General features: G+C 35.4%; 1 protein-coding gene and 1 long non-coding RNA gene across 6 annotated transcripts in view; one reads left to right on the top strand and one right to left on the bottom strand.

Annotated features, from left to right (window-relative positions):
* The window catches only part of LOC133268797 (sodium channel protein type 1 subunit alpha), a 93058-nt gene extending 71313 nt beyond the window's left edge, over nt 1-21745 (bottom strand). For all 4 annotated transcript variants that reach the window (XM_061452486.1, XM_061452472.1, XM_061452489.1 and 1 more), the window contains exon 1: nt 21450-21745. The gene's annotated coding sequence lies outside the window, so the exon portion shown is untranslated. The remainder of the gene's footprint in view (nt 1-21449) is intronic.
* Nucleotides 21746-21845: 100 nt separating this feature from the next.
* LOC133268814 (uncharacterized) overlaps nt 21846-25252 on the top strand; it is a 98317-nt gene continuing 94910 nt past the window's right edge. For both annotated transcript variants that reach the window (XR_009743179.1, XR_009743180.1), the window contains exon 1: nt 21846-21978. This is a non-coding gene — a long non-coding RNA (uncharacterized LOC133268814). The remainder of the gene's footprint in view (nt 21979-25252) is intronic.

The following is a 25252-nucleotide window of genomic DNA, read 5'->3' on the forward strand; positions in this document are numbered from 1 at the left end:
GCTGCACTTCCTTCTAGTTGAGATGCAACACTCCTGAGCTTGTAAAATTGATTTTACATTAAGGTAAAATTGAATTTAAGACAAGATTTAAGTTTTGCTTTTGGTATATTACCACCCTTGGGAAACAAGAAATAAAAGCTGATGGAGAACAGACTGCTCCATACCCTGGAATGATGTCAGATTTGTAGAACTGTCAAACCCAAAGACATCTTCATACTCAAAAAGTTACTAAATCCCAACTTTTGGTCTTGCTTAACCCCATGGACAGCGTTCTGGTACTTGCTGTCTTATATGGTCAGTAGAAGTGCCAGAAGCCTTAAAGATGTAATGACATAAGTCTCTCTGGCATGTGTCCTAGGAAAAGACTACCTTTCCAAAAAACGGCACTTATGGTTCAGCAGCCTTCCTAAAATCCCAGCACCAATGCATATTCCCACAGTCATCATATATTAACAGATTTATCCCAAAGCTTCTGACACTGATGTGCAGCTCACCACTTAGAAAAGCAGCAGTTGAAGCATGTCATTCAGAAAAGGAGCATTTGAAGCAAGTGACATAGAGACTTTGCAGAAGTCCTCGATACAGTTATGCTTTACTCTGAACAGGGTAAAAGAGAGAAAACTAAAAGCAAAAATACTAAAATATTCTCCATTACTACTTTTCTGAATTTCTTAGTAACTCTTAGCTCAATCTTTTGTTTTGGTCTGAGTCATTTAAGCTGTCTTTCACACTGAGACTTTCCTCAAAACGGTCAAAGAGAACCTCTTACTACTTCCAGCTCCTGCAACAGGAGACCTCCTGGTCATCCCCAGCAAATCATCAAAATCCATCCACTAATTTGCTGTTTAGTTATCGTTCCACTTACCAGAATGAGTTTTCTTGGTCAGCTCCCATTTACAAGCATGCCAATTGTAATCCTGTGATTACATCTCATTTGTTTTATTGAAGCAACATTAAGACTACGGCTGAAGGTCAGATTTGCTTTCTCCTTGCCCTGTGACCCTGTAGAGCAGCCTGGAAGCTGGCTGTGCAGTGATCCAGCTGAGAAGTCCACAGAAAGAATTGCTAAATATGAGTTAAATCTAGATGACATTAAAAGGCGCATTGGCTTCCTCTGTGGGTGGGTTACAGGCATATTCACCTGCCCCATCCTTGTGAGAAACCACACAGCTGATGTCAGGCAGACATAAGGTCCTATGTTCACTGTGAGAAGTTATTTAGGGATTTGCAAGAAGCCTGAATTAAGATCAATAGTCTTGGTGAGCACTAGCATCCGCCTAGAGTTTCACATACATACTTCATAACTTGTAAGAGCATTTTGTGTAGACATCTTAGCCCAGAAACCATGAATTCAAACATGATATGGGCAATTATAAGGGTTTAGGCATAAAAAGAAAGAAGTATCTCAGAATAATAAACTGTAATGCCTTTGTTTCCTCTGATGTTTAGCTTGTTTTGAGGGGCAAAAAGGTCCTACATGATACTCATGATATTTTCAGCTGCATAAAGGGGAAAACAAACCCCTTGACACTTCCTAGAAACAATGCAATAGTTTTTGCTATTAAGTGGTTACCTACAAATTGCAGCAACAGCATCTGCTGCCTCTGCACCCTTCGAGCAATGCCTTATTGTAGAAAGCTTCAGATCTGAAAAAGAAGGTAAAGCCTAGGAATTAGTATTTCTGCAGAAACAGTGGCTTGAAAGCCACTGACTGAAGACTGTTGGCAGCAGTTTTACTTAAAAGCCAAGATTTCACTTTTTTTTTTTCGGGGGGGGGGGGGGGGGGGGGGGGTGTGTGTTAGTGAGTTTCCAGTCATTTCATATTTTACATTCTAACCCTACCATAAATGTTCAATGTGTTAATTTTATTTTTGAAAATACAGAAATGTAAGAATACAATAAATAATCCAGTCAAAATCTAGAAGTGACAAAATTATAGACCTTTTAAATCCAGTGCTTTGGGATGTTTCAGTTTGTATTTATTTTTATCCTATGGTTGGTCAAGAATTAAAATTAGAGAAATGTGCTTCATTAAAATAAACAAAAACATATTACACACAGAGACTTTAACTGTTTAGCAGCCCAGAGTATTTAAAAATTAATGAACTTAATGCTATTAAGTGTATGAAGAAAACAGACACAATGTATACTGCATAGCAGTATAGAGTTAAAACATAGCAGAACTAAGGCAATATCACTGGATAACATGTGATATTTAAAAATGGAAAACCATTAATCAGAAATCTCTGAAATATAGCTATATACTTAAAATAGAGTAAATTATAACACATTTTGCAGGAACACAGTCATTCACTTTGAACCAGTTCTGGTACTTTCCTGAATAACATATCCTCCATTAAAAGGCAAACATTTACTTTATGAAATACAGTTCTGAACTATGTGGTTAAAAATATAATTGTAGTGCATGTCTAGTGATTATTTTGCAAAGAAACCATTCGCAACTACAGGTACAGAAATATAAAAAGGAAAGAGGCTTGACATCTTCAGTTTCACCTATAAGGTTAGAACTCACACTGGAGAAGCAACAGGTACAGGGAAGACCACAGCAAATAATGGCAGTTCTTACTAAACCACGTCTCTTTCAATCTCGGCTTTTCTGATGGGGAAACAACAGTTTACCCATTTTAAAAGATTTGTAATTAGTGATTAAAATACTTTCAGCTATCCTCACTCCCACACATTTGTCTTTTTAATGGCTAAAAGTACTCTTGTATTTGTGATTAGAACTGCTTATCACTGTTCTAAACTGACGTTTTAAATGTTGTAATAGAGGAAGAGTTTTGGAATGCTTTTTTCTAAATAGTAATTTTTAGTTTATAGCAGTGAGTTATAATGTTTTCTGGTATTTTGGCATTGGATGTGCAGGGAATATCTTAAATAGTTTCAAAATAAATGATAAGATTAATTGTTAATGTCCCATAACTCTTTGCTAATAGTAGACCCAGTGTGAAAGCTAATTCTTGCCCTAGAGACATGAGAGAAAGCTTCAGCCACTCAAACTCCTGGAGTCAGTTATTGATTTACAATACACTCAGCTGAGAAACAACGCATAGAGGCATTCCCCAGCACATCACTTTTCTTGCCTGATCAACTTATCTGAAGTCAGAGCACCATTTCCCACTAGACTGAGAGCTGAAAAATATTTCTGTAGGCATCATATATACACCCTAGATGTCTTTGTATAAACAAGCTTGAAGAGAAAACACAAAGTAGAAAACCACACTTTCTAAGGCTGTTCATTAACACACTGAGAGAGGGCATAAAAATGGATTTTAAGTGCACTATACAGGGAAAAGAATATCCAGTTATGAAAAGCAAGTCTTTATTATGTGAGCAATGAACATTGTCAGAGAAGAGATCAATGCAATGTGTAAGTCATAGCTCTAAGGAACTGAAGGACATTTAAGACTGAGGGAACCATTAAGAAGCTAAGAAATGATTGACTTACATTGTTATGAGGTAAGGATAATTTTTGGACTTCATATTTGTAAGTAAAAATGACATCAAACAAAACTTAATTTGTTTTTTGAGGAAAAGCCTATGAAAAGTATACAGAAAAATTTTCAGGACTTAGCAATTTCAAGTAGGAGTTGGTTATGCCTGTTTATCCAGGCATAATAATTCAATATTTATTACTCTTACAATTCTTTATTTTGTCTATGATTTAAAATTGCACCATGGTGTATGGTTGTAATATAAGAGATGAACTCTTGATCCTATTGAAGCTGTTCTCAAAACATGCTATTGACTTCATTCATGCAGGTGAGCTTTATTACCTAATTGATATATTTGATTCATATCTTGAGGAAGAATTCTGATTTGTGCTAGTTATAAAAGTAATTTAAACTCTTTTGTCTTACGTTAAAGAAGAGGTATATTAGCCTGAAGGAATACTTCCCTTTATTTTTTTTTTACATACTGAAATTTTACCAGCTGACTTTCATATATGCTACAAAGATGCAGTTTCTTTTTCTGAACATATTTTGATATTTCAGTGCTGTACAATTAATACATAAAAAAGAAATGAGATACTTGTATTAATAAATTAATAGAAGTTCTATTGCAAATTATATAAATATACATGTATCATTCCTAATTCAATAATTACTTATTAAAAATTTTGTAGTGTCTATAAAATCATTATGATGGAGGTCTTCTTTTGTCACGTATAGTGCAAGTTATTTCTCCTACATTAAGTTCTGGAGTGGTAAAATGCTTTTTACATTATGACATTTAATGTCATACAATATATACTCTCATTGTAAATTGCTATAAAACAGCGATTCTCAGACTGGGAAAGGTTGAGGACAGAAGCAGGGATTTAGCCTGAAGAAAGTAATAAAAATAAGTTATAAAAAATGCAATAAAATTTTTGCTCTTCCTTCCCGTCTTCTTACTTCTCTTGCTGAATATTCTTTTCACCTTTCTGGCAAACCCAGTGGGGACTTGAACTTAACATTGTCCTAAAGTAAATGGGTCCTAGGGAGCGGGATGCAAGTGTGCTCCCTCCTTCCATGACTGCTCCAGCCTTCCCAGGCAGCTCGGATTGCTGGAAGCTAAGTGCTACATGGGGTGTTTTCGGCTCAATAGGACCGGGGCTGGGTTTTCAGGTCTGTGGTTGTGAAGTTATGCTGTTTGCTGGTTTGGTAATGAGGGAGTTCTTCAAGTTGACCACAGAAGCTTGGAGCAAGCCAGCAAGCCAGGAGAGGTGAATGTATCCAAAAAATTACAAAACTGAGAAAGGTCAAGATCAAAGCTGTTACCACTGTAAAAGATAGTTAAAGACAGAAGAGAGTGTAGACCAAGAAGCATTGTTTCAGTGAGAATATGATGATATATAACAGATGATCAAAGCCTAAGACTGTGACTCAGTACCTTATACAGCTTGCAGCATCAGCAGATACCTGATCTTTTCTAGAAAGATATCTCTCTTGAGCTACTTTTGGTTTTGTACCCTGAACATCAGACAGCCAAGATGTGTTCACGCTGCAGGTAAATAGATTTACACACCGGTGAAGATTACCTTTTCAGAATAGCATCAGGACTGTGCGAACCACCTGGGCCCTGCTGAAAGTAGGCAGAATGCTATTTTGGTCTTCAAGCTCCCTTCAGAAACATCCTATTTATACTATATTCAGTTCAACTGACCCAAGTTTTAATTATTTCAGACTTCCTTCTGCTGGCATTGCTGGTGTGTTTTCAGTTTCTAGGTGAAGTGATTAATCTCAGTCTATGAGTGTTTAACACAGCAGCTTGACACATGCAAAGCTAGCAACCAAGCCTAAAGGCTCCTGAGATTAGTGGTGCCTGTGCTGCTAGCAGTCATGATAAATCTGACTCTTACTCTTGTGTTAAATGTTCCCATCTAAGTTTTAAAGCAAGACTGTGGTTAAATCTTACTGTACCTCCCTCTCCTTCCCCCACCCATACATACCTAAGATACAGCCCTTCTTAGTCATGCATAACATTATTACTGTCAGTGTTTTCTATTACGTTTACAAAGAAACAAGAAAGCTTCTTTGGCCTTATCGAACAAAACCTGCCCATATCCAGGGTGAGTTTCTAAATAGTCTCTTAGGCTATGTTATCTTGCTGTATAAATGCTCAGAAAATAGATGACTAATTTCCTCTCAGAGCATCTTTGCAGCTTTTCTTCATCATCTCGAATTGCATTTTTTAGTTATTAACTTTGTTGTTCAGATTTTCAATTTACATCAACATTCTGCTACCAAAAAAAAGATTCCCAGTCATATTTAGGTGACAAAAATATCAGTAAATCTCCCTCATTACCCTCTTTTTTAACTTTTTTTTTTTTTTCAAGACACTTTCCAAAACACTTCAATGGTTACATTCAGTTACTAAAACTACACTTTCACCATAAAGGTCATCTTTCTCTCTGTGCTATCTGAGCACTTTTCCTTATACTTCGATTGAGTGCTGGGTGGAACAGTGATTCCATTTCTCTCTGTATTTGAATAGTGCATACAGATTGGGGTCATAGATTCCATATATGAATGCCTGCCTACTATCGGCATACAAAAATATCCATATATATACTTTGTAGCGGGTAATGTTGAACACAAACTGACACAGAACAATTTGTGGGTAAGAATCTGGATTTTAAGAGGTGTTAAAGTTCAAGATTGTATACTTTAGAGGAGTATTATGAAGGAATGCATTCAGAAGTAGAGTGTGACAGAGCCAGAAAGCAAGTTTTTAAGAACAAAGTTCCTGAATCTTCCAGAAGTAAAAATACACCCTACAACACTGCAATACAGTATTTTAACTCAGATAACACATCAATGTCTCAAAAGAATCCAAACCTGTCTTATTTTAATTCCCCAGAGCAGTTAATAATTGTTGCTTCCGGAAAGACACCTGAATTAGAAGCATAAAAAAAAGAGACCTACAGACCTCTAAAGAGAAGGGAAAGTTGCTTACTGCATGGACTTCAGAATAATGCTAATCACAGTTACACTACCCACAGCCATTATTTAGCCATCTTCACAATCTTTTTTCCTATGAAGAGAAAATGGCTCATATTTCACATCTGGAATTTATCTGAACAGACAGCTAAAGGCAAAAAGGCGTCCTTTTCCAAAGTGCTGAGCAAACAAGAATCCACACAAAAGTCAATATGAAATTCTTGTCAGTCTGTCTTGAGAAATTGTATTCTTTGCCTAAGCACCTAAATATAGATTTAACTCAAAAGCTTAGACCTATCTTATGAAACTTCAGCCTTATGTCATAGTCAAACTTCAATCAATGAAAAAAAAAACATTGCCAAACCCCACCAGTTTCCTCCATTTCAGAATCCTGAAGCATATAACCCTGAGAAATAAATGTCACCGCTGAGACACTATAGAAATATGGGCAAAGAGGTAAAAGAAAAAAGAAGAGAAAATTTTGAATGAAAGTGTTATTACTATTAGACAGTTAAACAGTATTTAACGTGCTGAAGACAGACCTGTTTTGGAACAGAGAAATAGCTTTAAAAATAAAATTAAATGCTTACTACTTCCCTGCATTTTTAAAAATTAATTAATTCATATTTCTCCAGCTTTTTTTATCTCAATTATTTTTTTTTTTTCCAAAAAAACTCCGTGCTAGCTCTCGTCAAGCAGTTAGGCATGCAGACATAAGAGAGGGGTACTGTATCTCTGCTTTCTTTTCTTAGCATGTCTTCTAATTTATTACTACTCTTGAGCAGTATACTTTTTTGTTTCTCTCAGCAGAGTTATTAAATATTATTTAGTGCTGATTCAGGATTAGTCTGAATTTAGACTTCACAGATGTATAGAAAGCTACCTTGAGGGAAAAGTAGAGGGCAAGTCTGAGGTCAGTGCCCATAAGTGACAGCCACATCCAGCCTGTGCAGCAGCAGCATGTAACCTGGGGTCAAAAGTACCAGATGTGCTGTCTAAAAGATTTGAGAATTTCTAAAAGATATGAGAACCCTACAACTCTCATAAATTGTAATAGCCCTTAGGATTGGCATTACAAAGAACAATTATTGATTAAAACAACCTAAACCAAACCAAACCAAAAACCAACAAAAAACCGCCAAAATGTGTATCAGCTTCTAAGCTGTTGTTCATTTTCAACACATTGTAGAAATAACCTAAGCAAACATGGCTGTTAGCAAACCAAAGGAGGCAATGCTTCTTTCTAAGCTGGATTGAAGTTCGTGTGCGAAACAAAATGGTAGCACCACTGCTGCAAGTGTTGCAAAAAAAAAAAAACAAACCCCACAAACCTGAAGAAAACTCCATTAAACCTCCCTCCCCAAAAATATTATTTGAATAAAAGCAGTCATCAGTTGGAATTCTATTTAAAAGGTACACAAAGTAATGAAGATTTTTTCTCTAACCTCATTGAACATGTATATAAATAAAGCTGTAAACTTTATGTCTATTATATGTACCACTCATGAAATTTGACAAATTTTTAACTGCAGAGCAGGTACAGAACTCACACCTGGTGATGCAAGACTACGTCTACATTAGCATTTCCAAATGTTCTATTTATATTTCTATTAATAGAAATATTTTGTAATTTTATATATTTAATATATGTTAGATAGGTTTTATAATTTATATTTCTATCTCTGTTTCTCATTTTTCATATTTTGGTGCACAGTTTCTCCTTATTACAATTGCTAGTGATATCTCTTACCCTGCACTCCTAGGATGTGATTTTGAATTACAGACTCACAGATAGGCTGAAATGGAAAGGCACCTTTGGAGATCAGTTTTTGTTTTAAAATAAAGATATTTTTCAAAATCTTCTCACACATTTCTAGTCTGGGTGGATGTAAATCCTGCTTCTATAAAATGTTACAGGCAGTTTTATATTTGCCCATCAAAAAGCAGACAGCAAAATTGACAGAAATGGCTTGAAATAACATTTGGCAAGCCTTACTCATCTAGGTGTGTATGCAAATACAGTTTTACAAGGCTCCCTGGTACCAGAAACGGTACTATGGAGTAAACGATACTATTTTCCAGCAGATTTTAAGTATACGTGATGTATCTTCCTTTTCTCAGACTATATATGTCTTACTCATCACTCATTAAGCAAAATAAATTTAGTCTGCCATTAAATTGGAATGTATTTTTAATGATTCGTCATATTCAGAATTATTAAAAAGAAATAAAACAAGTTTTGGTTTGAATTAAGTCCAGTTTGGCATCTGATTTAGCAAGAGACTTTCTAAATTGGTTTTGCATTTCTTGTAAGTATTGATCAGTAATGTTCTACATGATGATTTAAAAATTTTAATTGGTGTTAAATTTAAACAATTTACCCGAAGATGTGTCCCTCCATAACATTGACTTTCATGGAAGGAAAAAGAAGCTATAAATTTATTTCTTTCCAACTCTAAATTTTTCCTTTAAGATGCTAAAGATAGTACTGTGCTTTTTCCTTTGCAACTGTTAATGCAGAAGGTAAAATAATTTGTGTTTACTTGATTAACATGCTATTCCAGTTTGTGAATTTATTAGCTTATTCTAAAGTCATACTCTAAAAACTCCCCCATGCACAATAAAATGTTACTACCTCTTTCTAGGTAAATACATACATGTTTCACTAAATAAATTTATATGAACAACATTTATTTTATTTGTTCTGTAGCTTAGAAGCTAATCAATCTCCTGTACCTGGGGACACAATCACCCCTCTTGTTAGAAAGAGCTGACCCTGGTACAATTTTCACTCATTTTGATTTATAGTTTCCCAAGGATTTTGGGAACATGACTCGAGTTCTTTGCAGGTACAGAGTATCTCCAAGCCAGTTAGTCTTGGCCTAGATGGAGCCAAAATGAACAAGAAAAAAATTATTGTAACATATAGATGTCTTTGTAGTGATTTTTTTTTTGTTTGCTTGTTTCAGATATAAAATTTTATTAATTCACAATAGTAGATCTGTAATAAATTTTATTTTGAGGCAATATAAAGTCCTGAAAACATAGCAAAAGGTCACATTTTCTGTTCTATCTCCCCCAGTGTATGTGTAAGCGTGAAGAGAAAAATGAAGGAAAAAACACTCGGACTGAGATCTCTAGACAACATTTGGAACGCAGTCAATGTTTAAGGAAAAAAAACCTCCAACATTGTTGGATAATTTCTTATTCAATTAAGCATTATCAATGTAGCCAGTATGGAAATCTGAAAAGTTCTTTGCCTTTATCCACCACTGCACAGTTCAGGCAATTATTTGTTATTATTTAGGCTTTTATTTCAGAAAATAAATGCATCAGATTGGGTTTCTCAGATGTGAAAAACACTAAACAACAACATATAATATAAAACGCTGAAATGGCTCTGGTACACTCACTTAATTTAATCAGCTTTTGAAGTGTCCTAGTTCTCCCTACTAGAGATAAACTATAAATTTAAATATATTTTTAATTAAATGTATAGTATTCTTCTGGCAATAAGCAAAAAGTGTTCAGATTTCCCAAATATCCTTTTTCTACCCCTTTTATTTACATATTGGTTATGGTTAAACATTAAAAGAAACACTAAAGAAACTGAAAGAAACACTATGATATTAAATAACATTTTAGAAAACATTTTTGTTCTTTCTAGATCACTCTGAAGTGTTGCAGAGTGTATATTCCACAGAATAAATATTTTGAGGGGATGCTTATATGCTTGAAGAAAAGCCTGAGCAGAGAGCTTTTATGAGGCCTATTTTGAACCCTGTATGATTTATGATACACTTTTCTTTAAGTCTGTTGTAGCTCAGATATCCACATTTTTTTTTTTGTAGACTTACAGAAAAACATGGGTTGGAAATGATCAGAGGCCACCTAGTTCATCTCCCTGTCCAACAAGATAGCTATACCTGTTTCCCAACAGATGTTTCATCTAACCTCTTCTACAAACCTTTATGACAAATTCCACAGATTCCTCTGACACTCTATTGCAGCTCTTCACTATCCACTCTAAGAAAGTTCCTTCCCACATCTCATCTGAGAGAGCCCATTTCTCCAGTCTTCACATCCTGCTGTACCCACTACAAAGAACAGAATTCATCTTCACCATCTAGCTTCTAATGATCCACCACCCTCTTCCCTTCTGTTTTCATCTGTAGACTTACTCCAGGAATCTTGCAAAGCTACTGAAAGAGCCCTTTCTAAGACATTTCTAAGAGAAGCATCCATCATCTGCTTCAGAAATATTCCAGGCACAATCCTCTCTTGGCAAATAAAGTCAACAATAATTTGAAACAAAACAACTAGACACTTTAAATCATGAAAGAAAATGAAAGATCTCATTCTGAACGGAGCACCATTAAAGAGTAAGTAGAAAATGGAGTCCAGGGCAGGATGAGAGTATGGAAGCATTGCAGGCAAATACATCTGGAACACAGTCAAGTCATTGGCTTCAAATGCATTAAATAACCAAGCATTTGAAAGCTTCCTTCAGATACATTACTTCAGTTAAAAAGTAGTGTATTTGCTGCTTAATTTTGTCATCTTTGAACAATACTACTATTAAATAAAGCTTATTTGAGTCACATGAGCCTCTACCTTAATTCCTAAATATTTCTTTCTGACCTTGGCAGGATTTTGAGTTTTGTTTGTTTGTGATTTATCAGAAGGATGATCTTAAGAGTTCTGAATTGTATGATAAAGTAATTTTAAAAAGTCAATTATGGAAGCTTTTAAGAAGTAGGGAAAAGATGAAAAAGGTTGATCTGCATGTTTATAAGGTACTGAAACAAATTACAGAGATAGAGGGCATAAGATGGGATAAAGCTTGAAAGCACAAACTGAGCTGGTTGTTTCTGAGACCAAAAATAGAGAGATTATACCCTTTTATTTCCCTCAAACACTTCTGAAAAAATAAGAAATGAATAAAAAGAAGGATGCTAACACTTTAAAATAGAGCACTGGAAAGATTGTCAGAGATGCACTGGGTACTGCTGAGACAGTGAGCTATGGAACTTGTGTTCAGAAAAAGCAACATAATGAGAATTTCCTAGGACAAAGAGAAAGGAGAGAGAGTTTCTGGGGCTGATAAATGGAAACAGTGAATAGCATGATGACTGATTCAGAAATGTACTTTATCAAATGATATATAAAATGGCAGGAAAGGGTGCTACCCAGAATTTTGGTATTAAGGGCAGAATAAAAACAATTCTTTTTATCCAAGCTAAATATCACATTAGAAAAGCATGAACAGGGGCTGGAACCACATATGCTGGTGGAAATGGAAGACAGAAATGATGACACAACCATCAGTAAAAGCCAGGAAGCCTGAAAACAGGCATGTATTCAGTAAGACATCACAGTCCTTCTTTAAATAAATACTATTAACATTGAACAAGAAAAGATCAGTAAATTTTACAGAAATTGGACTAACCCTGCTAAGGAAAGGGTGATGATTTCTGAGCCTACATTTGTCATTTAACTAATTACTTCACTCATATCAAACTTCCTTTTTTTTTAATCCAACTTTTATATGTTTTCATGGATAGGAATCCACAAAGAATAAGCCTACAACCAGAAAATGGAAGCAACATATCAGAACTACCAAGTTTTGAGAGTAATATTTGGAGAACTTGCATGATACTCTCCATCTCCCTACAATAACAGCTTCAGTCAGAAACATCAGTTGTAGCTTTTAACGGTTAAAATTTTCTCAAAGGTTCCTATTTTTCCATTTTAGAATATTTCAGCTTTATGATTTTTTTCTCTTTGAGCAATTTGATCCCTTAAGTGCTCTAAAACATTATGCTAAAAAAAGCCTAATGGTATTCCTCACCTAGTATGTCTTACTGATGGCATGACATTATTTTTCTCAGTTTACAAGTGTGAATATATATTGTTCAATTATTAATCTAGTTTGTCTTCTGCTGTATTCATTTTGGCATCCATAGAAAGTCTACAGGTCAAATAAAGGAGTCCCACTGCCTCCTAAATATATCAGATGTCTTCAAAGGAGAAAAAGAAAGTAGAATATGTTCCTGTTATTAGAAGAGAATCAACAAATCTCTTCATGATGTTTAGCCCAAAAGACCTAATATGTTTTGTCCCAGGTAAGGTGGTACTGGAGTTCATAAAACAAAAAATTAAAGACAATGCATTCATCCAGGAAAGCATCACAGTTCTAAATACACACACACAAATTATAGCAAGCTTTCCTCCCCTTTTCAAAATAAATTAGCAAAGAAGTACCCACTTCTGATTACTGCCCAACTGTCTCAGCTGTTGACATATACAACTTCTGAAACTTCAAAGCAAGTTTAGGTTTGAATACGACAATTTCAGAGTACATTTCAGTGATCAATAATAAACTACCCTTGCCCCTTATATAAAGTATTGTTTCAAAGAGTTGATAGGATATATGATTCCATGATATACATTCATCTATGTAATTTTCCTGTAAGATGTTAGTAGTCAGTCTTATTTATATCTGGTACAAGATACTACACAAACTGCTATTGTTTTCTTAAAATTTCCCTAGAAATGCCTTTCCCGATCAAAGCATATCATAATCAATAACTCCTACCTCCCGCCATTGATGCTTTCTTTAAGATAATGAAAACTTTCTGGTTTTTACCTGGCAAACTGAACACAATCAGTTTGTCAATCAGCTGCCTGTCTCTAACTTGCTTTCCTGTGTCTAAATACTTCATCAAATATTCAAGAGCACACAAACCAGGCTCAACAACCAGAATAAACTAACAGGGTGTCAGTCTTGACAGTAATCATCCTGTTATTGTTTCACATTAGATTCTCAGAGTAATTTTTAGCACAGTCTTTTTTCCTTTGTTCTTTATATTAATACATTGGTCAAGCCTGAAAAACACGAAAAAAAAAGTAGGTGCACTTCAAGAATGCAACACTAATATCAGCCAGTATAGCTCAGGAATTTGATGCTGTAACCACAAAATAAGCATTCTGGGAATAAGTACAATTGATCAGGGGTTCAACACCAATAGAAAATACCTATCAATTTTCAAATATAGCAGAATGAGCAACAACTTTTCCAAAGTGGGGATGAAGGGCAGGTGAGTTGAGCAGAAAGCCCAATCCCAGATAAATTGGTTCAATGGGAGTCTTTCATGCACATACCTCAGACAAGCCGTGGAGAAGAAATCCATTTTAGAAAAGATGCTGAAAGAGCTTGATATCCACCTGGCAAATTTCTAGTGTTGTTTGAAAAAGCAAGACGGTTCAGAATACGAACCAAATTATACCTACAGCATTACAACTAGTTCTGATCAGTATGTAAATGAAAGTAAGAGCTTCTAGCAGTGTACCTCATCAGAAAGACTAGGGGCAGATGGAGATGAAGAGAGAGAAAAAAGAGGAGGGAGCCCCTTTTTCTTTCAGTAAACCTCAAACATGTGTGTGAAGCAATTAGTGTTAAAGCAGAGCATCTATGTATGGGAAGAAAAACTGTACAGTCCTGCAGTGCTAGGATTTTGACTACATCACTGATTGCTTTAGCCCTTAATATGTTTTCTACGACCTCTGTTAACTTCTAAACAGTTCAGAGAGAAAATCTTGTATAATAATTTAAACACTCCAACCCCCAACAAACCGACAAACTCCCCAAATATAAGGCCAGTGAAATTGTAACAAAATGCTGTGCTGCCAAAAAGACCTCATTGCAGCTCTTTCATTTCTAAAACACCAAAATGGGATTTTTCTCTTTAATTATATGCTTAACAATAACTACAAAGCAAGCATTCAGAAATAATTAAAAAAAAAAAAGAAAAAAAGAAGGGAGAGGGGGAAACCCCATGCAGACAGCTCATATAAATGTACTGAGGTTAAGGCTTTAACATTCTGCTCTCTTACCTGATAAGACATGAATTTCAAATGTATTACGAGGAAAACAAGAATAAAACCCCTAAAATACAGGGATCATGAAACACCTGAAATTGCTCTCTAATAAACTTGTTCAGATTCCCAGTTCCAAAAGATTAACATTTATAAATTGCTGCATTCTCATTGGGAAAAAAACAAAACAAAACAAAACAAAAAAAAACCACACCAAAAAACAAAACAAAAAATCAAAACCTCTGCAGTATCCTCTCTGCCTTATTCTTGGCTTCCTGTTCTGAGGCTTCACTCTATGGTACCAAACACAAACCAGCAAATAGCAGGAAATAAAATGACAAAAAAGGAAGAAGAAGAAGCGGGGGGGTTGGGAGGGGATGAGATGGGAAGGGGATGAAGAGCGACAGAGAATAGGGTGAAAAAAGAAAAAAATAAAGGGGCTGGGGGGAGGGAGGGAAGATACCAGACCATCTCCTTAAAGGACAGCCCCATCTACCGGCAAAAGAAATAAACCAGCTGTAAAAGATTGCTTTTAAATATACTTTCTGACTTAAAAGAGTCTGATAATCTACAATCCCAGTAGCACCAAGAAGCAGATTTCTTTATCCAGTGTTACACAAGTAAAAGTTTCCATTAATTTTAATTTCTTTTCTGTTAATTATTTGTCTCTGAAATGTGAGAAGAAAATAGTTTGGGTAAGGGTGTTCTGTTACGAAAGCACCAGAAACCTTTCCAGGTCAGCCCCTGGCATGCCGCAACTAAAGGCTACCAGTCCCCTGTATCATTTTCCACCTCCCCCCAAACATGGTGGTAGGTTCAAAATCTTCAATCATGGGTTCAATCCCCCTCCAAAAATAAACCAAGGTTCCTGTGCCAGAGTGATACGACATGTCCATCTATTCCAGACTGCATTGTTAATCATGTAGCCTGATACTTGACTGCCACGTCAGATTTATACATTCCCATGTATTCAGATGACAGCTGCACAGTCAAATCTGGAACCTAGACAAAAAACTGCTCCTGTTTCAAATTCAGACTGCTAAGTAAAAGTAACTGTTAATACAACAAACTCCAGCTGCATTGGATCAGCCTCAGTTTGAGCTAAATCAGGCAGCATTATATATCTCTCATTTTGCTTTCTTGACAAAAAGAGTGGAACAGGGATGGCCATCAGCCAACATTTTGAAACCCCTAGTTTCAGCCATGATGGAGGGGGGTGGGTGCACTCCAATAAAAAAGGAAGGGGCAATGACTAGAAGGGTGAGAGGTGCACAAAAGGAGGGCCAAAAACAACACTGCATTTCTTTGATTGTGTAAGAAAGTTTTGGCATGTAAAAATACAAGATACATACAATACTCTATGCAATAAGACTGTCACCTATCATGCAACACATACTTAACATGCTAACCTGTAATTCAGGGATCCCAGGCAGCTCTAATGAATTTGATCCCCTACAGTCAATTCCAGTACTGTTCTGATATGTTCTTTTTAAATATTTTTACATTGTGAGATTTTAACTGCTTGAATTTTGCTTGAATCCAAGCTATATGAAGCCGAATTTTTACATCTCCCAGTGGTGGCCTGACATGCTTGGTCCTTCACAACAAGCACTTGGAATCTCTTAGTATAACACCTAATTTTCAACCATTTATCAACACGTAAGATTATGAACAAGTATTCTAAAAATTAAATCTAATCTCTCAAATCTTAAAATATTTTTTCTGCAAATATTACTGTGTTTCTATGAACACAACATGCAACTTTAGGACAACAAATACTTAGTTAAAACACACCATAATATACCCAAATACTAATACTCAAATGCTGACATACTAAGGGCAAGACCAAGCTGGATACACCTGTGCAACCTGTCCCTATTGAATGTGCCTTAGCACTGATTTAGAAAGACTTTAGACGCTTTAACATTTCACTGCTGTCATGATCACCAGTTTTGAATATAGCTTTTCTGCTGCCACTACTGGTAGTATTCTAAATAGTTCAGGCAGATCCCCTCTACCCAAATGACCTTCATGTAGAAAAATCTATAACCATGACCACATTATTATCAGTCGGTAACACTTTTCTACTATCTGATTTTTATTTAGGTATAACTGTAAAATTATACTATTGCTGATGACAATCTATCATTCCCAGAAATCTATCTGTTAATGGAAGATGTTTCTAGAAATGAATTGCCTAGTGTTTATAAATGCAAATTTATCACCGGGTTAAAAGGCAGAATATTTATTCCCCAGTTTGAATTTTAATATGAGTTGTTCCAGTCTTTGCTACAGTCTGGGCATGTTTGACATTTTACAGGCATAGCTCCTTCAAAATGTTGTGTTTGAAATTAAATAATACCAAAAAGAAAACAATAAAACAGGAATCTGCATAGCTTAAACAATAAATGCCTGGTGGTAAAAAAAAAAAAAAAAAATGTATCTTTGAGATACCTCAGGTGCTTACAGTTTTGGTCCTGAACATAACACTGCACACAAAAAATTTAAATGTAATTTCGATGTATTATGAAAATATACAGTTTTCATTAGTCCAAAACCATCCCACTTTAAGGATCAGCAAAGGTTCAATATAGGATGCTTAATATGACCACTGACTTCTCCAAGCATGATTAACAGAATACTGAAAGGTTGTTGGGTTTTTTTAAGCAGCATTTCCCGTGGCTCATATTTCACTGGTCATACTGGTATAACCAGGCGCTCAAGTCCAGCTCCACCAGCTTAGTGTCAGGAAAATTGATAAGGCTTGTGGTTATCTTAACAGGCTCATTTGGTAGCTCCTTGAACCAGACTGCCATCTGATATGGGGTTTGAGAGAGACTTTATCAACACAAAAGCAACTTCTTTCAAACTGCTAAAGAGCTAAGTCCCTTGAATTTGCATATTTTTACTATTTTAAACTTATATGTTGCACCACAATTGCAGAAAACAAAAAAGCTACTCCAATTCTAAAATAAATGGCAAGTTAGGTAATCAACCATGGTCCCTCTCCCCACTCCCCCCAAAAATACAACTTGCCTTTTTTACTCTCTAAACAAAAAGAACACAGCTAAGAGCTAATAAATTAATTTTCAAAACCAAGCAAGTCTAGGATACTCATTGTTTTTAATTTGGAAATTTTAACCACTTCTTCCTGCAGGTATGGTCACAACTACTCAGATCCTGAGTGCCTAAGGAGCAACCACCTTAGTGGGCATTGACTGAAGCAACCATCCAACAGGCCCAGTGGAGAGCACCTCCATGCCCTGCACAGCACAGACACAGTTGCCAGGCAAACTTCCATTGCAGCCTTGAGCTTGCTGTCCCGCAGATTTCAGATTCTGCAGAGCTGGTAATTTTGCATTAATGGAGATATGTGGTTCACTTGCCTTTATAAAAATTTTGACCAGTCCTGTTCTTGGCCCTGCTTCAGCAGTACTGTGCAAATATTTAAAAGCACTGGTGAAGAATAGCCCAGTAAGTTATTGACTCAAGTGCCACAAAAGTGCCCACCCTTAGTGATCACCAGGCACTAGGAGATTCTGGTTTTCTTCAGCACATGAAAGGATTCATTGGGAAGTCCTTCTCTGGTGATCCTCTGCAGCGTCCCTTTCTGAAAGGGACCTGTAATGAACTTTGGCTGAAGAAAAAGAGAATTTAGTTCTTTTTGTCACTATAAGGTTTCAAGCATTTGTGCTGTAGACATTATAGTTCTGTATAATCTAGAGAAACCTTTAAAATTAGCTTAGATGTTTAGCCATGGCAGTAAATAATGCAGAAGAGTGTGTTCCACATACATAACCAAAAGTGTTAATATATATATATACATATTTAACGATAGTATCTGAGGTAAATTTTATTTATCAAAACATTAAGAAATCACACTTGATTGTTTACAGTATCTCTTTGTAGGATTCTACGAATGAATTCTCTGAACTGTAGTGAGAATTGAAAACAGATCATGGAGTAATAAATCTAGTATATGAGCAATGTACCATACAAGATCCTGCATGGACAGGCAGGTGAAGATGACAATCCAAAGGTTTTTTCTGTTTCTAAATAAGTGAACCAATTGTACTGCAGTCACAGAAGAGCTATACAGGAAATAACGATGGAACAACATCATCATGAAAATCAGGACCTGGAAAAATTACATGGACTGTAGCAGTATAGAGCAGAAGATTGCATCCAACCAGTTTCAATGAAAAGTGAGGAAAACCTTTAAATAAAAAAAAAAAAAAGTAATGTAATGTTTCTTTTGTACTTAATGCAAATAAAATTTTGCAGTTCTGGACAGTGAAAGATCTGATTTTGTGAATCCAAACTTACCTGGAAAGTTTGTGAATTATACTATTACAATCTTACCTTTAGATGTTACATGAGATAAACTAAAACACAGATGTTTGTAGTCTTAGCAATAAACTTGTCATTATAATGTATTTCTCAAATTTGATAACATTATGGATTACAAAAACTGGTCTTACCATTGTTTATGCTAAACACATTATTCTAAAATAATCTAATTTATATGCTTTGATACTGATTCCATGCTCCTCAGTTTTAGTGATATTTCCATGCCTGTGAAGAGAGAACAGAAACTCCCTTGCAGGACAGAAATCTCTAGTACTCTGAAGAAAAGTGAAGAGAAAGTTTGTCGAAAACTCAAGCTGCATATTGTGATGCGAAGGAATATACAGAATATTGAAAACAAGCTACTGATAAAGCCATGGACTGGACAAATCTAGTAAACCACAGGAAAATACCAGGAGGAGGTAACAACCACTAAAGGCCCATACCTTGAATTGTAGGGAGTTCAAAACATACCTTACAGCTCAGATCCAATTACTTAGACCTAAAGTGATATTCCAGAATATAGGATATATAAATACACAGAGGAAACAGCTTTTTCTAACAGGTTGTATTCTACTGAAGCTTCTGCAACTTGCTGTGGCGAGAAGTACTGTGTGTGCCCTGCTCTGAACCATGATGCAAAAGATAAAAATAACACTTCCAGAAAACCACCATACATTTAAAGACAATAAGGGTTTTCTTTTTCTTCTAACTGAACAGATAGGTTATTGATACTCCTTAAGCCTGTAAGAAAATACCTCAAGCACCCACACTTGAAATGGGATGGAACACAGTGCACTCAAGTATAATAGCATTATTATTTTAGAACTCCTCAGGCAGAAGAAAGAAAGAATCTGAAGTACATCATAACAGTAACGTGTGGTACCTAGCAGTTTTGTTCTACGTTCCTTTACTAAGCTATTATTTTAAGAGCGTGTTTGCTACACACTTCTGCATTTTCCAGCACAAAATGATATCTATAAAATATTCCACACTGTAATATACTGTACTGAAACAGAGGTGTTTTCAAGATACCAAAAAATTAATTACATTTTCTTGAACCTAACTTTTCACAGTGTAATTGATGAGGGCACCAGCTTGGTATTTCTACTCAAACATGGCATAGATCTACATGACTGTCTTTAGTAATCTAGTAACTGGTAAGGTAAGACCATCCTGAAGAGACACCTGACTGCTTGGCAGCTCTTTTACGGAGGAAGATAGCTTTTAAAGATGGCAATAAAATGATAAAACAATTCACCTCACTTACAAACAAGTGTTGAAATTAAATTCTATGAGTTATTTCTAGAATAGTGTGGAGAACCACTAATTTTGGGGGAGGGCAGGGGAGAATGGAGGGGAACCCATTTAAAGGACTTCTACTCTTGTCATCAAAACTAGCTCAATCTGATATTAATACGTAATCATCTATTAATATTCAATCTTATTTTGATATAAGAAAGGGACTTTGGTATTTGCTCTTAGAGTGAACCTATCAGACATGAAAATTCTATAAATGACATACTGTCAGTAATTTTTAACTTTTAATTTTCTGGTTTCACACTCATTAGCATAACTTAATACAATCATAAAAATTTTTAAGGCTATACATTAGACAAAATCTTGGTAATAAGCTATTAAATATAACTCCTTGACATAATGCCAACCAAAGGTTTTCTCAGGAATTTTTACTATAAATTCACCTGTATTTTGGAATTCATTTATGTGTCTTAAATTTGTATTATTTAATTTTTGCATATTTCTAACTCCCATGGGGCAGAGGCTGCAGTACTACCAAAGAAAAAAGTTACTGTCCAAGGTACTGTACAGAAACAAGAGCTTCCTAATGAATCTCTGAAATCCATAAAAATAATTTCAATTTTTTTAGTGTAGTAATTATCTCTAGCAAGCAAGCTAGCCTGCTTGAAATTCCCTACATGATGCTGCAGTATCAGTGATATGCTGTTACTTTCCAGTGCCACTTCTGCTGCATTCCAGTATAATCAGACGTTCCAGCACCTGACAGTACTCAGCATGTGTAATCCTTTTAAGGACAAACCTGTTCTATGTTTTCTTATAAACTGACTCTCATCAGGGTGAAAGTATAAAAAAAAACAAAAAACTTTGAATTCCACATGGTGCATGAAAAAAAAAGCTATCCTCTAAAATAAATCTAGCCAATAGGCACTGTTCAGGCATTCTGCAGAGCAACCACCAAATGTAATTTTACCTGCAGTATTCACTTTAAAAATTTCAGAAACATATAGAGGCATGTATTTTTGCAGTACAAAGCAAATAACATATTGGATTTAGTCACCACTTCAAAACATAACAAAAAAGTGCAAAAGAATTACATACCTTTTTTTCCCCTACTTTGTTTCGTTTAATAGAAGCAGCATATCTGTAATTTGCCAGGCTAAAACAATGCAACAGCCAGGAACTGCAGTAAACCTCTCAGAGCTAATAGCTATATCCAATAATGCTTTCCCACACCACCTCCAAGCAAATGGGTTTAATTCACTGCTTAATCAGCCAAATTAACAATAATCCCCATATGGTTAGAAAATATGTTTGTTAAACGAGCCCAATTTATGATTTATTTATTTATAAAGTGTCTTAAAGCTGAGATGCCTAGAAGAACTACTACTCTTTTAATGCAATCATGCTGACAGAGCTTTTTTCACCTAGCAAATTCTCTCTGCAATTCACAGCATGGCTGACAGCTGTCTGCATAGAAAAAGAACACAGTAACCATTTAAATCATGCAAAAACATTTACCTGAGAAGATGTAGCAAAGATCAGGATCCGGCTTCCAGACCCCATGAAGCATGAAGCTGGGGGAGCAATCCACTAGCTTGCTCAGGCCAGCAGTCTCTCTCCTACACTTGACCTAGACTGCCTTACATAATGAGGAATCAGTGCTGTATCCTGTGTGGAGGAGCAAGCTGAATGTCATCACTGGCAGAAGTACGGAGAACTGGCAGCAGGCAGGCTGGTAGTTAGCATGGAGATCACGAAGTCTGCTTTCCCCGAGTGTTCTGGGAGAAAACACAAGAACAGCTCAGAAATGCTGGTGTCATTCCTCCCCTGGAACAAATGACCGGAAGGAGCGAGGGTGTTACAAACGTGAGGCAGACTGCAAGTGCTAAAGCTGCATCTGTACCTACTGTCAAGGTAACAGAGTTCCTGCCACACTGTGTCTAGAGGACTGCATAGCGACAGCTAATAAGAGAGCAACAGCAAGGCAAATGAGAATGAGAGACACAGACTGCTTCTGCATACATTTGTCTATATATTACTCATTGCGGTGAGTAGAAGAAAAGCAATGGTATAAGATAAAATACTATGATTGATACACAAAGGGAAGTGCTATTCCCTTAAATAAATCTTATTGCATGCAAGTTAGTTTCTGCAAATATAACCATTTGTTACCTGTTTTACCTGCTGCTAGAGAGGTTAAAGTGCTCGTATTGGAGAGATATTGATATTTTCATGAAAAGTATGAGTAAGAAATATTCCTGGTTGTGAATATGTTTACAGTCACTTTTGGTATTTTTTTTCCTTTTTTTTTAAGATATTTGGGATCTTTCTTAGTTTATCATTGTTTGGGTCATATCAGCACTTTCACTGTGGAGGGCACAAGAAGAGAAACAAGTATTGAGGCTTAGCCAGCAGTTAGAAACCCACGCAATGTTATTGTTTACAAAAGGCAGCTTTATATTAATTAAAAGCACTGCATATTACTTGTATTCCATATTTTATTTCATGTGAATATTTGAATACTAAGAGCCTTAAATACCGATAATGCATATACAAAATATTCTTGAATTAATATTTTGAGTTATATAGTTTCTGTTTACAAAAGAAGATGAAGGTTTCACTAAGATGGGGCATCTTAAGTTTTCTAGTTATATTTGAGACTGCTTGACCAGGCATGATCAAGACTAATTGCAACTTGGCACAAATGTTCAATGTCACAGATAAATATCACTTGATAATGAATACAGTAACTGAAAGATAAAGAAACTATCATTTAATAATATTTAACATTCCATGTCCTTCTTATTTAAATTAATGGGTTTGGGGAAATGAGTGAAATAATGGGGACAATTTTCATCTCAGCTCTGAAGCTTTCCAAGTTAAAACCCTGGGCTGCATTAAATGCGAGAGTAAAGAGGAACTCAGCAACAACATTGCAGTAACATCAAAAGACAGGTCACTAATGTTACCAAAAGTTTTAGTATCAATATACAACATTGGCTGTGTTTTACAAAAGTCAGCTGAGGTACAAGGACTATTACTCTTAGTTCTGCCTTTAGAAGCGTAAACATTTGAGCTCTGACCTCAAACAGAAAAATCATGGTGAAGTTTAAAGGGATAAAATTAATCCAAATTTTATTTACAAAACTTATTTAAATGGTTATTTCTCTTCAATAAACATACAAAGGCTTTTCCAACGGATATAAAGGTTAAAAAATATTGCTTGAGTGTCACTGGTTTTTTTTTAAATATACATTTTCCTAGTTCCTTGTTGAATTATCTTCTTCTTTTTGCTTTCTTGAGAATGAAAAAAAAAAAAAAAAAGAAAAAGGAAAAGAAAAAGAGTAAAAGAGTATCAGGATATACCAGCTGTAGATACAAAGTATAATGTGCAAAAAAAACCCACAAAAATTCAAGGGAGATATAATTTGAAAATGATAAATTGTTTTCTTAAACAATTACTGTTGTACTTTAAATCAGTAACTTTTCATCCAGATAGCACAATTTATACCACATCAGCAAATAATATTAAATCTATCTTGGTGAGTTTATTCTTTCACATACTGGTGATGACATTCAATGGGGAGTCCCTTTTAAAACTTTATATAATTTTTATGTACCAACCTCTCCTTTTGATGTTTCAAGTGTTAAATATGTACTTGCTTACAGGAAAGCTATCTAATACTAGTCCTTCATCAATCAAGAGTTAAAATTATCATAACCTGTGTTAAGCTGTGTATACAACAGTAGTATAGTTAAGGTACAAAATGTTGGGAATTCTGTCGTCACAGCAATGAAAACAGCAAAGCATCTGAACTACTCATTTAAAGCCAGCTCAGATGCCTTCATGGCAATGGCACATTAATACATTACTAGGACAATCTGTCTACAGATGACTGCATCAGGCAGAGAAACAAATAAAATTAACAAGTAAACTATCGGTGAAACAACCCAATACACAGAAATAAAGTAGAAAATACTACCTAAATGAACAGAATAACAGACTTGACTATTAGCCTTGCAAAGGCAGCATAGGGTTTGCTTGATGTTACAGTTTAGACAAACAGGTTTGATAGAGATGATTCCATCTTTGGGCAAAATAATGAACTAAATATTCCTTCAAAGCTTTTCCAGCCTTCTTTTCTCCGATATTCCCAATAAACTGTTTTTCCATGGGCAGAATAATGACTGTCAAATTATATACTTTTGTGGTGATGATAAGTAAATACAAAGTAATAATTTGTAAACATCATGTAACTGTCATTCAGAATATGCGTGCAAGCCATAGTTTTTGCCTGGAGTGTAAAAACTGTTTATTTCTATCAGGAATCAGCCAGCATATTCATCCATTGATTTAGAGTAGTTCTTACAAGCGTTTTGCTCTAGATGAACTTGGTCTGATCTGCTGGCAAGTCAAAACTATCAATACAAAATGATGCAGAAACTGCTGACATCTAGGACTCTTAGTCAAAGACTGTTTCTGGGCCAGCTGCACTGATAATGTAAGCAGTAGAGTCTGTGGTAAGAAAATAAGTCAAATCTATATCACTCTCAACTACCAGATTAGTTAGTCTGATGCTCCTGTAGTAGTATTCACTCTGACAAATTAAAGACAGTAAATGCAGTTTTTTAAAAAATCTTTTAAAACCTGTATTCTTTTGCAAATGACTGTAGAACAAAACTGCTAATTGGAGAAGAAGAATGGACTAAGTCTACCCCTCACATAAGGATGGAGATGAAAATATGAATGTTTGAGATTTCATATTTTGCGAGGAGTATAAAACAATTGAGTCTCTTTTGTTACACTAGTCTTATGAAGATAATGCACCCCTAGGATGTTTTACAGGAGCCTAAGTCTGTGAAACAAGTTCTGGGATTTTTCTTTTCTGGAAAATTTGGCAGTAGAAGCTAACAAAGCTTATCACTAAATTGTCCTTACTGGCTGAGTTTATGTCCACAAGGTTCTTTCTATTCCTTGCTGAAATGAAGGAAGCAGTATCTCACAGACAGTACTCCTGCCAACAACCTTGAGTAAACAGGACAATTTTTTTTTAGACACCTTGCTCTTAAGAGGCCTTGCACATAAATAAATCATTACTTGAGGTTTGCTCATTCTAAGATAGATTCCATTTGGAATCTAGTAAAACATTAAAATGCTCCAGTATCACTGACTGCAGAGACATCTACAATATCTTGAGATTAAGGTTTTTGTTTCTTTCCATCCTTCTCTGACCTTGCTTTCTTTTCTCAAAATATTTTTTACCTTGTGTTCCTGAACAACTTTCACAAGTTATTCATGCTGAAATGTGTGAACAGTTGCT

The sequence above is a fragment of the Pezoporus flaviventris genome, unplaced genomic scaffold (assembly GCF_033815535.1).
Source record: "Pezoporus flaviventris isolate CSIRO_AGI_PZ_B2104156 unplaced genomic scaffold, CSIRO_AGI_Pfla_v1 ptg000001l, whole genome shotgun sequence".
Lineage (NCBI taxonomy): Eukaryota > Metazoa > Chordata > Aves > Psittaciformes > Psittacidae > Pezoporus > Pezoporus flaviventris.